Source organism: Trachemys scripta, chromosome 25, assembly GCF_013100865.1.
Source record: "Trachemys scripta elegans isolate TJP31775 chromosome 25, CAS_Tse_1.0, whole genome shotgun sequence".
NCBI lineage: Eukaryota > Metazoa > Chordata > Testudines > Emydidae > Trachemys > Trachemys scripta.
Window position 1 is genome coordinate 428,604 of NC_048322.1, and position 10,348 is coordinate 438,951.

At 66.1% G+C, this 10,348-nt stretch overlaps 1 protein-coding gene across 1 annotated transcript in view; it reads left to right on the plus strand.

The window, feature by feature from the left end:
- The first annotated feature begins 9,670 nt into the window (after positions 1-9,670).
- Positions 9,671-10,348, plus strand: part of LOC117870019 (zinc finger protein OZF-like) — a 19,848-nt gene continuing 19,170 nt past the window's right edge. Inside the window, exon 1 of the mRNA XM_034757190.1 lies at positions 9,671-9,908. The gene's annotated coding sequence lies outside the window, so the exon portion shown is untranslated. The remainder of the gene's footprint in view (positions 9,909-10,348) is intronic.

Here is a 10,348-nt window from a genome sequence, read left to right on the forward strand (position 1 = left end):
TATCCAATGAAGTGAGTTGTAGCCCACAAAAGCTTATGCTACAATAAATTTGTTAGTCTCTAAGGTGCCACAAGTACTCCTATTCTTTTTGCGGATACAGAGTGTAGAGGGTCCGGACTCACCCCTGCGACGCCTCCTGCTGGTCGTCCAGGGAATTAGCTCTCCAGCCTCTGTAGCGCCCTCTGCAGGCCAGTGATCTGCCTGTCCTCTTCCTCAGGCTCCCGTGTCCCTCCCAGGACCCCGGTGCCCCTTGCCCTGGGTGCTGCCCCCTGGCAGTACCCACACACGCTAGGTCTCCCTTCCCAGGGGAACCCCCACCCACTAACCCCACCTCACCTCAGGATAAGGCCACTGCCAGTCACCAGCTACCCCCACTCTCTGGGGTAGACTGCAGTATAGGCCACTCATCATCAGCAAGGTTGGGTTTGGACCTGCTGCCTTGGCCTAGCTCTGGGCTGCCCTCTGCAACCCCCAGTACCCCTTGGCCTATTACCAGGCCGCAGCCTGGGGCTATCTAGGCTGGAGCTCCCCAGCCTTTCCCCAGCCCTGCTCCACTCAGGTACCCTGTCTAGCTCCCTGCAGCCAGGCCCTTCTCCCTCTGAAGGCAGAGAGAGACTCTTGAGCGCCTGGCTCCCAGCCTTCTTATACAGGCCAGCTGGGGCCTGACTGGGGCATGGCCCAGCTGTGGCTACTTCCCCAAAATCAGCCCAGTAGCTTTTCGGTATTGGTGAACTGGGAAGTGGGCAGGCTCACCCGCCTACTACTAAAGGCCCCTCCACCAGCCTAGCGGGAGGGACCACTGGACCCAGAAACCAAATGATTGCTTGGGACAACTAATAAAAAAACAGGGAACGAGGTGATGGTCAAAGGTTCAAAATCAGGGAACCGGATGGGGACACCGAGCAGAGAACCCCGGACAGCGCCCACTGCTCCTCAAAGGTGGCAAGGGAGCCAGCGGACGCTGCCCAATGGAACTCCGCCCGGAGACGTGAGACTAGGGAGGTACGGAAGTAGGCCCCACAGTCGCAGAGCACCCCCTCGTCCAACATCCTCTCCCTGGTATTATAGATGGTGAGTTTGGCCAGGGCCAGGAAGAGGTTGACGAGGAGGTATCGCAACTTTGTGGGGCCACGGATAGGGTGTGCATAAATGAACAGGTGTGGGGAAAAGTGCAGCCAGAACCTCAACAAGAGGTTCTGGAGGAGCCAGAACAGGGGCTGCAGCCTGGCGCACTCGAGGTAAGCATGCGCCAGGGTCTCCCGCTCGCCGCAGAATGGGCAGGCCTCGGGAATAGGGGTGAACCGCGCCAGGTACACACCTGTGCTCACGGCTCCGTGAAGGAGATGCCAATCAATGTCCCCGGCGGGCCTTGGAACTAAGGTGGAATAAAGGCTGGCCCACTGGGGCTCCTCACCCTCCACAGGTAGCAGATAGTCCCACCATTTGGTGTCGGGGCAGGACACGAGGGTGAGGAGATGCAACGTGTGGAGCACGAGCGTGTACAGGTGGTCCCTGGACGCGGTTCGAAACCGGACCGGCTGCAGAGCGCGCAGCCGCCTCAGATTATGGGAGCAGGGGAGCTCGCGGAACAGGGGCCCGATAAAAAGTTCCGGAGGGCTGGGGTGAGCGGGGAGCGCCCTCCCACAGGGCCCGCCACAGGAAGCCGAGAGCAGTGGGCGACAAAGCAGCGCCCGCCTCCCGGAGTACACGCAGAGGGGTCGCGAGGGTGGAGAGCCCCATGCGCCGGCCAAGCACGCGGGGTTCGACCCAGTCCCCCCCGGTGTAGTCCAGGAGGTCTCTGACCCTGGTGGTTTCCGCCAGGACCAACCTCCGGCTCACCGAGGGAGACTCCGCCACCTGCACACGAAGATCGGGATTGTGCAGCAGGGGCTCCGCAAGGAGGTCTGGGCCCTCGGTGGCCACAATGGACCTGGTCGCCGAAAAAAGCTTCCAGGTCCGGAGGAGGTCCTGGTAGAAGACCGGCAGCTCCGAGAGGTCTCGCGGAAGACCTCTCGGGTGAAGAAAAAGGAGCTGCCGGTCGTATCAGAGCCCTCGGAGGCGGCAGAGGAAGGCGTGTGCTAACGTGCTCCATGCCGAACTACCTCCACCATAAAGGAGCCTCTGCAGGGCCTGGAGGCGGAAGACATGGACCCGGCTACGGAGGCAAACCAGGCCCTGTCCTCCCTCCTCCAGGGGAAGACTCAGGACCCCTGCAGAGATCCAGTGCAGTCCCGGCCAGAAAAACTCTAGGGCTATCCTCTGGAGCCTGGCCACGAGTCCCGGGGTTGGGCTCAGGGTGTTGACCCGGTGCCAGAGCATGGACAGAACGAGCTGGTTCAGCACCAGCGCCCTCCCCCGCAGGGAGAGACACCGGAGCAGTCCCGTCCATCTCTGCAACTGCTCACCCACCCTGGCCTCCAAATCCTGCCAGTTCTCCGGCGGAGAAGGATGCGTGGCAGAAAGGTAAACGCCGAGATAAAGCAGCGGACCCTCGCTCCACCGGATGGCTTGAAGCGCGGGTGGGAGGGAACTGGCCTGCCACCCGTCCCCGACCACCAGGTCAGAGCTCTTGACCCAGTTGACCCGGGCGGAGGAAGCCGCCGAGTAAACGGCTTGACAGGCCTCCACCCGCACCAGGTCCTCCAGGTCCTGGACCACGAGGAGCACATCATCGGCATACGCCGACAGGACCAGCCGCAGCTCCGGCTCCCGAAGCACCAACCCCGCCAACCTCCGACGGAGGAGGCAGAAGAAGGGCTCGATCGCCAGAGCGTACAGCTGGCCCGAGAGGGGGCACCCCTGCCGTACTCCCCGCCCGAAGCTGACCGGCTCAGTCAGGGTCCAGTTGAGCCTGACCAGACACTCCGCCTCAGCGTACAGCACCCGGAGAAAACCCACAAACTGGGGCCCGAAGCCGAACGCCCACAGAGCGCCCAGGAGGTACCCGTGGTCCATCCTGTCGAACGCCTTCTCCTGGTCCAGGGACAGGAGGGTGAATGACAGACCATCCCTACGCCCCAGCTCTAACAGGTCCCGGACCAAGTACAGGTTGTTAAAAATGCTCCGGCCCGGGACGGTGTAGGTCTGGTCGGGATGGACCACGTCCGCCAGCACGGACCCCAGCCGCAGCGAGATGGCCTTCGCCACGACCTTATAGTCCGTGCTGAGGAGCGAGACGGGACACCAGTTTCGTAAATCGCGGAGGTCCCCCTTCTTCGGCAACAAGGCGAGCACAGCTCGCCTGCACGAGAGAGGGAGGACCCCGCTGTGCAAGGACTCGGCCCAGACGGTGATGAGGTCTGGGCCGAGGACGTCCCAGAACACGCGGTAGAACTCCACGGTCAGACCGTCCATGCCCGGAGATTTGTTAGTGGGCATGAGCTGGAGGGCTTCCGAGAACTCGGCCAGAGAGAGAGGCAGCTCCAGCCGGGCTCGGTCGCCCACGCTGACCGTCGGGAGCCCGGTCCAGAGCACCCTGCGGGCCTCGGCGTCGGTCGGATCCGGGGAGAAAAGAGCGGCGTAGAAGGCCCTGGCCCTGCCACGCATCTCCTCCGGATCTGTGAGGGGGACACCGTCCTCCGCCAGGAGGCAGGTGACATGCTTTTTGGCCCCCCTCTTTTTCTCCAGGGCGTAGAAGAAGCGGGAGCCGCGATCCATCTCCCGAAGGAGACGGATGCGGGATCGAATGAACGCACCCCGGGCCCGGTGGTCTTCCAGGGCCCGGAGCTCCTCCCGCTTCTCCCGGTACGCTGTGCAGAGGGGTGGATCCTAGGGGCCAGAGGCCAGACGCCTCTCTAGCTCCAAGACCTCCCGCTTCAACTGCCTTATCAACGCATCCCTCCGCCGGCTGGTGCCCCGGGCATAGTTCCGGCAGAAGAGCCACGCGTGGACCTTCCCCACGTCCCACCACTGCCGCGCCAAGGGAAAGGCGCGCCGCTGCTCCCGCCAGGCCAGCCAAAACACCCGGAAGGACGCCACGAAGCCCACGTCCTCCAACAAACTATTATTAAAATGCCAATAGGCCGGCCCCGGCCTCTCAGAACTGAGAGAGGCCGTCACGGTCACCAGATGGTGATCCGAGAACGGGGCCGGCCGGATGCTGGAGGCATGGGCCCGGGCCAGATGAAAGTGGGACAGATAGATTCGGTCCAACCGGGAGTGGCGCGACCGGTCGTCCTCCACCCGGACATAGGTGAAGGTGGTGTCATCGTCCGGGTGGTGTTCGCGCCAGACGTCCACCAGGGAGTGCTGGTCTACAATCTCCCTGAGGACGCCCACGGCTGCCTGGGAAGTCTCAAGCCCGGAGCGGTCCCGGTCCTCAAGGGTGGTGTTGAAGTCTCCGCCCAGGAGCAGGCACTCGCGAGAATCCAGAGTGCCGAGGAAGGCCGCCGCCCGCCGATAGAAAGGCACTCGTTCCAGGCCCGTGTTCGGAGCATAGACGTTGACCAAGTTCAAAACCAGCCCCTCCACACGGGCCCGGACGTGCAGCAGGCGGCACGACCTCGGCAACTCCCAGCACCTCAGGCCGTAGATCCGGGGAGAACAGGGTGGCCACCCCAGCCGAATGGGCACTGAGGTGGCTAAAATAAACCCCGTCTCCCCACTCCAGCCGCCAGCTAGCCTCGACGGCCGGAGCCGTGTGGGTCTCCAGCAGGAAAATCACAGAGTACCCCCCTCCCAAAGGAAGGAGAGCACCTGGCTCCTGCGGAGACCCACCCTACAGCCCCGGGCGTTCAACGACGCAAATGTGGTAGCTGTCATGCTGAGGTCTGGGGCAGATCCTCACGGGTGGGGGGATCGACAGCCTCCAGCGGGCCCCGCAAGATCCCGGTCTCGACCCCGAAGGTCAACAGGGAGTTGCGGAATTTCCGGGCCCGCCGATAGGCCGCGATGTCCCGCCGACCGGACCCCCGCCCCTCCCCCAAAAGCGCCTTCACGGCCCGGAGGACAAGATGGAAGTTCCCCCAGCGCCGGAGGGCGAGCTGCACCTTACCCTTAGAGCCACGGGTATCCGATAGAAAGAGGCGCAGCTCATCCCTCAGCGCGGAGGGGGAGGCAGCGGGCAAGCCGCCGCCGTCCTCCGGTGGGGCCCCTGAAGGGTCCTCGCGGCCCACGGTGACAGACAAACAAGGGGCCGAGCTCCGGTGCTGCTGCGCCGGGCAGCCCGTCCCCATCCCCGACAAAGGAGAGGGCGGCGGAGGGAACAATGCACCCCTACAGTGGCGGGAAGGGGGGAAACAAAAACCGCCCCTTGAGGGTCATCTGTAGATAACGGGAATTCGACAACCCCGGGGGCGGCAGTGAAACTGGAGGTGGCAGGGAGAGACACCTCGGGGACAGGATCAGGGGCAAGGGCGGGAATAGGGGCGGGGCTCGAGGCGGGAACAGGGGCTGGGGCAGGGGAGGGGACAGGATCAGGAACAGGGACGGGAACGGGCTCCCCATCTCCCACTGCCAAGCCGCTAAACTGCGGTTCCCTTCGGCTAGGGTCAGCATCCGACGGGACGGAGGCAGCAGGGACAGAGGAAGCCTCAGGGGCAGGAACGGTGGAAGGGGCGGGAATCGGGGGCAGGAACCGGCCGCTCAGCAACAGCCGTCACCCCTAGGGGCTCGGCGGCTGTGCACAAGGTGGTATGTGCGGCCGGGCTAACAGGTAGGGCCAAGAGATCCCCCAAAACTAAATCGGGGGCGGCAGGGTGGGGCGAGGAACAGGGAGCAGGAGGGGGGACCGGGACTAAGCCAGCGCCCGGATCGGGGTCCGCTGGCGGAGGGTCGTCCTCTCCCTGGGTAACCAGGGTCAGACCCAGGGCCTTGATCTCATCGAAGATGGAGGCGAAAGTGGTCCCCTCGGCCCCGGCGACCTCCCCACCAGTCACGGAGTCAAAGGCCGCCCCAGCATTGGCGGCGGGGGGCACAGACGGAACAAAGGCCGGGAGAACCGCTACCTGAGCCTCCTCAGGGGAGGGCTCAACAAAGGGGGCAGGAGTGTCCCCGGCCGCTGCCACGGCATCGATGGCCTCCATGGCCGGTGCCTCCTGCTGGGCACCATCCGGGGGCGCGGTAACAGAGTTAACAACCTCAGCCCCCCGCAGCATCTTACGGGGGGCCTGCTCTCCCTCCTCATCGGAGGGGAGGGAGAGAGCCCACGACCTGCGGGCGCCACGCTTCCCCCGGACGGTCACCCAGCCCTCCAAGTTGGAAGAGGAGGTGGAGGGCTGGTCAGCAGGGGCAGGGCCAAGGGGCAAGGGCGATGGCTTCGGGGCTCGGGGCGGCAGGGGCGGGACAGCGGGGGGAAGGGAAACCTCCCCCTGGGGCGGGCCCTTCCCCGCAGCCGGCGGAAGCCGCCCCGCCCTCTCCTCCACATGCCCCGCCAAACTAGGCTCGACGAGGGCAAGGCCCGCCCGCTCGGCTGTCTCCGCGGCCAGAGCGGGAGTCATGGCAGAAGGAGGAGGGGCAGCGGCAGTAGCCGAACCGCCAGGGTCGCCGGCGACGACAGGGCTGGCACCCTCCCGGGCCCCGGGGGTCCCGGATGCCCCTCCGGGCCCGGCCAGGGGACAGTCCCTCCGGACATGCCCCGGTGCCCGGCAGAGGAAGCACCGGGCCTCCCCCATCGAATAATGGACCCGGTAGTGGGCTCCCTGGTAGGGCACCAGGAAGGACCCCTCGAGCGCCACTCCGTCTCGTGCCGCCGGCGGCAGCTGGAGCTGGACCTGCCGGCGGAAAGACAGAATGTGATGGAGGGCGGGGTCCTTACAGCCCAACGAGAGAGGGCTCAGAATGGAAATGGGCTTCCCCAGGGCGGAGAGGGCAGGCAACAGGGCGGCATTGGGGAGGTAGGGCGGGACAGAGGTCAAGACCACCCGTACGCCCAGGTCCTCCAGGGATTCCAGGGGTACAAACACGCCCCCTACCGCCAGGCCCTTTTCCACCGCCTCCTGCGCGGCGGCCTCCGACGCCAGGAAGAACACGGCCTTCCCATACATTTTGGAGGCCGCCACGATGGCCATGGGTCCCACCACCCTTGCCAACGCCCGCACGTCGGTCTCAATGTGGGGCGAGGCAGGCACCAAGTGGCAGCGGACGCCGTGCCTCCTGGTCAGCGAGGGGAAGGGGCCGCAGCCACCAGGGATGGATCCGGAGGCGGCGGTCGGGGCGGACGATGCAGTGGCACGTGGAGGGGTGGCCACCTGGGCGTACGCTCTGGGGGCCCGAGATGGAGCGCCCCCAGAGCTGGTGGAAGGGACGGCAGGAGAGGGAGGGGCCGCGGCAGGTGTCGGGGCCGCGGCGGGGATCGCAGCCCTGCCCGCGGGAGGCTTGGCCACACGGGTGGGGCCCTTGCCCTTCTTCCTCCCTTGGCCCTTCCTGCCAGTGGAGGGGGCAGCCGTGGCAGCGGCGGAGTCCAGGGCAGGGCCAGCCGAAGGGCCAGCCCCTGGGGCAGACAGGGGCAACAGGGAAACCATGGGGCCAGCAGAGTAAGGGATTGGGCAGGGGGAGGGGTCGAAGCAGGGATAGAGGGAGGGGCAGGGACAGGAGCAGAGTCCTCCGCCATGATGGCCTGCTATGGTGGGGGGGGTGTAACAGGCAACCACTCCCCCCCTCCTAGCACAAAGAAAGGAGGAGGGCCTAACCGGAGGGGCGGGGGAATGAGGGAGAGAAGGGAAAAGGGGCTAACCACTCCTCCCTAGTAGGCTACAGTAAGGGAAGGAGGGCGCCCCTGGGGTGGGTAGCAGGGGAACAAGGAAAAAGCAACCGCTCCTCCCCGCTAGGCTGTAAGCTGGGGAGGAGGGTGCCAACGGAGGGGGCACACAGGGGCGAAAAAAAAAGGGGGGGGGGCACAGGTGCCAGAAAGGAAGGCCGGCTCCTCCGGCTGCACTGGGGGGGGGGGAGGACTATAACAGCAGGAAAAGGGGCGTGAACAGTGCAAAGGGGGCAACTAAACAGGGGCACAAGCGCGCGCGGGGGGGAGGGGGGCGCACCAGAGCAGCGGCTCAGGAACAGGAGAGAAACTCCAGCCAGCTGCAGCCCAAGGACGAGGGTAGGGGGAAAAACTCCAGCCAGCCGCAGCCCAAGGACAGAGCTGGGAACACAGCCAGCAGGCTAGGAACCGAGGGGGGGGGGGAGAAGGGGGGGAAGGGGCAACAAAAGAATAAACCGAAGGGTCTCAAAAGGGGCGGGGTAGGGTAGGGCCAACTAAGACAGGGGGGCTACAGGGAGGGGACCCCACCAGCTAAACGCAGTTGGGGGGCAGGAGAAGTCCAGGGCGGGGGAAAAGGTGCACCCACGGTGCTTGTGAAGCGTAGGCTCTGCTGCTCACTGCTGCAAACAAACAGTCCCGGACGATGGTAAACGAGGGCGGGGGGAGCAAACAGCCCCCTCGAGGGGTGAAGAGCAGGTCCAGGTGGCAGGGGGGGCGGTGGGGGTGGTGGCAGAGGGGGAGCAGATGGACGAGAGGGGGGAGGGCTCCACGCCCCCCCCCCCCCCGCGCCCCCTTCAACAGTCCGCTACAGGGGACGGGACAGAAGGATCCCAAGTCGACCTCAGAGCTTCCTCGCACGCGATGGCTTCCACTCCGAGGAATTACGAGCGAGAGGCTCAGTCCCGTCCACACACCTAGCGCGACTGGAGTCACCCCCACCCCAGGAGCAGAGATGGTCAAAGTCACTCAAAACACAGTCCGCAACCAATCCCCTCCACAATCTCCCGAAATAGGAACGCAGTCTCTTCGCACTCCGCGAGGGAGGCAGCAGCTCCAACACAGCAGCAGCAAGCGGCAGGCAGCCCGCCAGGCAGGCAGGCCGGCCCCCAGATGGTAGTGTCGGGGCCGGTGCTTCTCCCTCCAGAAGCGGCGGGGAGGGGGGGGGCAGGCCGGCAAGGCCCCCCCCCACCACACTCACTCAGCAGCAGCAACAGCAGGAGGAGAAGGCCAGGGAGGGAGGTGTTTATCCGGCTTTGCCTCCTTCTGTTCCTTGTTCCCCGGGACGGGACGATCTGCCCAGAGAGGCTGCAGCCAGTGGGTCTGGGCAGGTCCCGGGTCTGGGACCCGCCCCCATCCCCACCGCTGTCCCACCTACCCCCATCTCCCCCTTACTCCCCCTCCCCGGTCCCGTCTCTCCCTCCCACCAGGGCTGGGGGCTCTGAGCTCGCTCCCTGCAGGCTCCGGTCAGGGCGGGGCTAATGACGGGCCCCGCCCCCAGCGCAGACCCCGGGGGAGGGGGAGGGGAGGCCCCGCGTGGGGCGCGGACACGTGTGGGACGGACTCGCTCCTGCCCAGGGGCGGGGCTGGGGCCGGGCGGTGACTCTGCCCCAGTGTCCGTTGGGGGGAAGCCCCGCCGATCTGCGCATGCCCAGAGCCGGGACATACAAAACTCTTCTCCGGCCCCGGGAGAGGCTCCAACGGCCCCGCACGAGACAGGCAGAGCCGCAGCGCCCCGCGCGTATTCGCAGCCGGGCCCAGCCCCCCCGCCCGACGTCACTTCCGGTCCCGAAAGAGTCTGGAACTACACCTCCCAGCCTGCCCCAGGGGCGCTTCCGCTCTGTTCAGCTCAGGTGAGGGAAGGTTTCAGCAGCTGTTACTGCGCATGTTCCGTGCGATCCCCGTTCGTCCGCCCCCAGGCCTAAAGTCACTTCCGCTGCTAGTTCCCTGTGATCCGGGAGCGCGGGCTGAGCGGGGCGGGGCCGGGAGCGGCAGGAGGGGCCCGGAGCGGGGAGGAAGGGGGAATAAGGGGCGGGGCTGTGGAGAACCCCGCCCCCAATGGGGGGACAGCGCCGCTTCCCAGCCCCGCTCGCGCCGCGCTCCAACGGCCGCAACCGCCAGGTGTCTCTTTCCCCCTCCCCCCGCCTGGCGCCTCGCGGGTTGCGTCACTTCCGGACCAGCTGCGGCGGGGAGCTCCGGGCCCGCGAAAGAGCCGGTAAGAGCCGAGTGGGGTGGGGGAGGCCCCACCCCGAGACCCCCGCCCTGGGCCAGGCCGGAAGCTGGGGTGAGGCGGAGGGTCCCGGTGCGGTCCCCGTAGCGATGGGAGTGGGGGCGGGTTGAACTTTCTGTGGGGGGCCGGGGAAGCCCTGGCGGATAAAACGGTCTGTGTCTGGGTGTGTCTGTGTGTTGCACCTGCCCATCCCCCACTGCTGCCCCTTCCCTGCTCCAGGGACCTTCCACCCCCCCGACGCCCTTCAAACTGCCCCCCCGGCTCCCTGCGGCCCGTGTGAAGCGGGGGGGAACCGTCACTGTCTGTGTGTGTTGGACAGTCACATAAAATCCCTTCACACTGCCCCTCCCCCTCCTCCTCCCCTCATTTCATAGCCAGAGAAATTCTCCCCCTTTCCCCGCCCCCCATCTGGGGGTTTGTCTCTC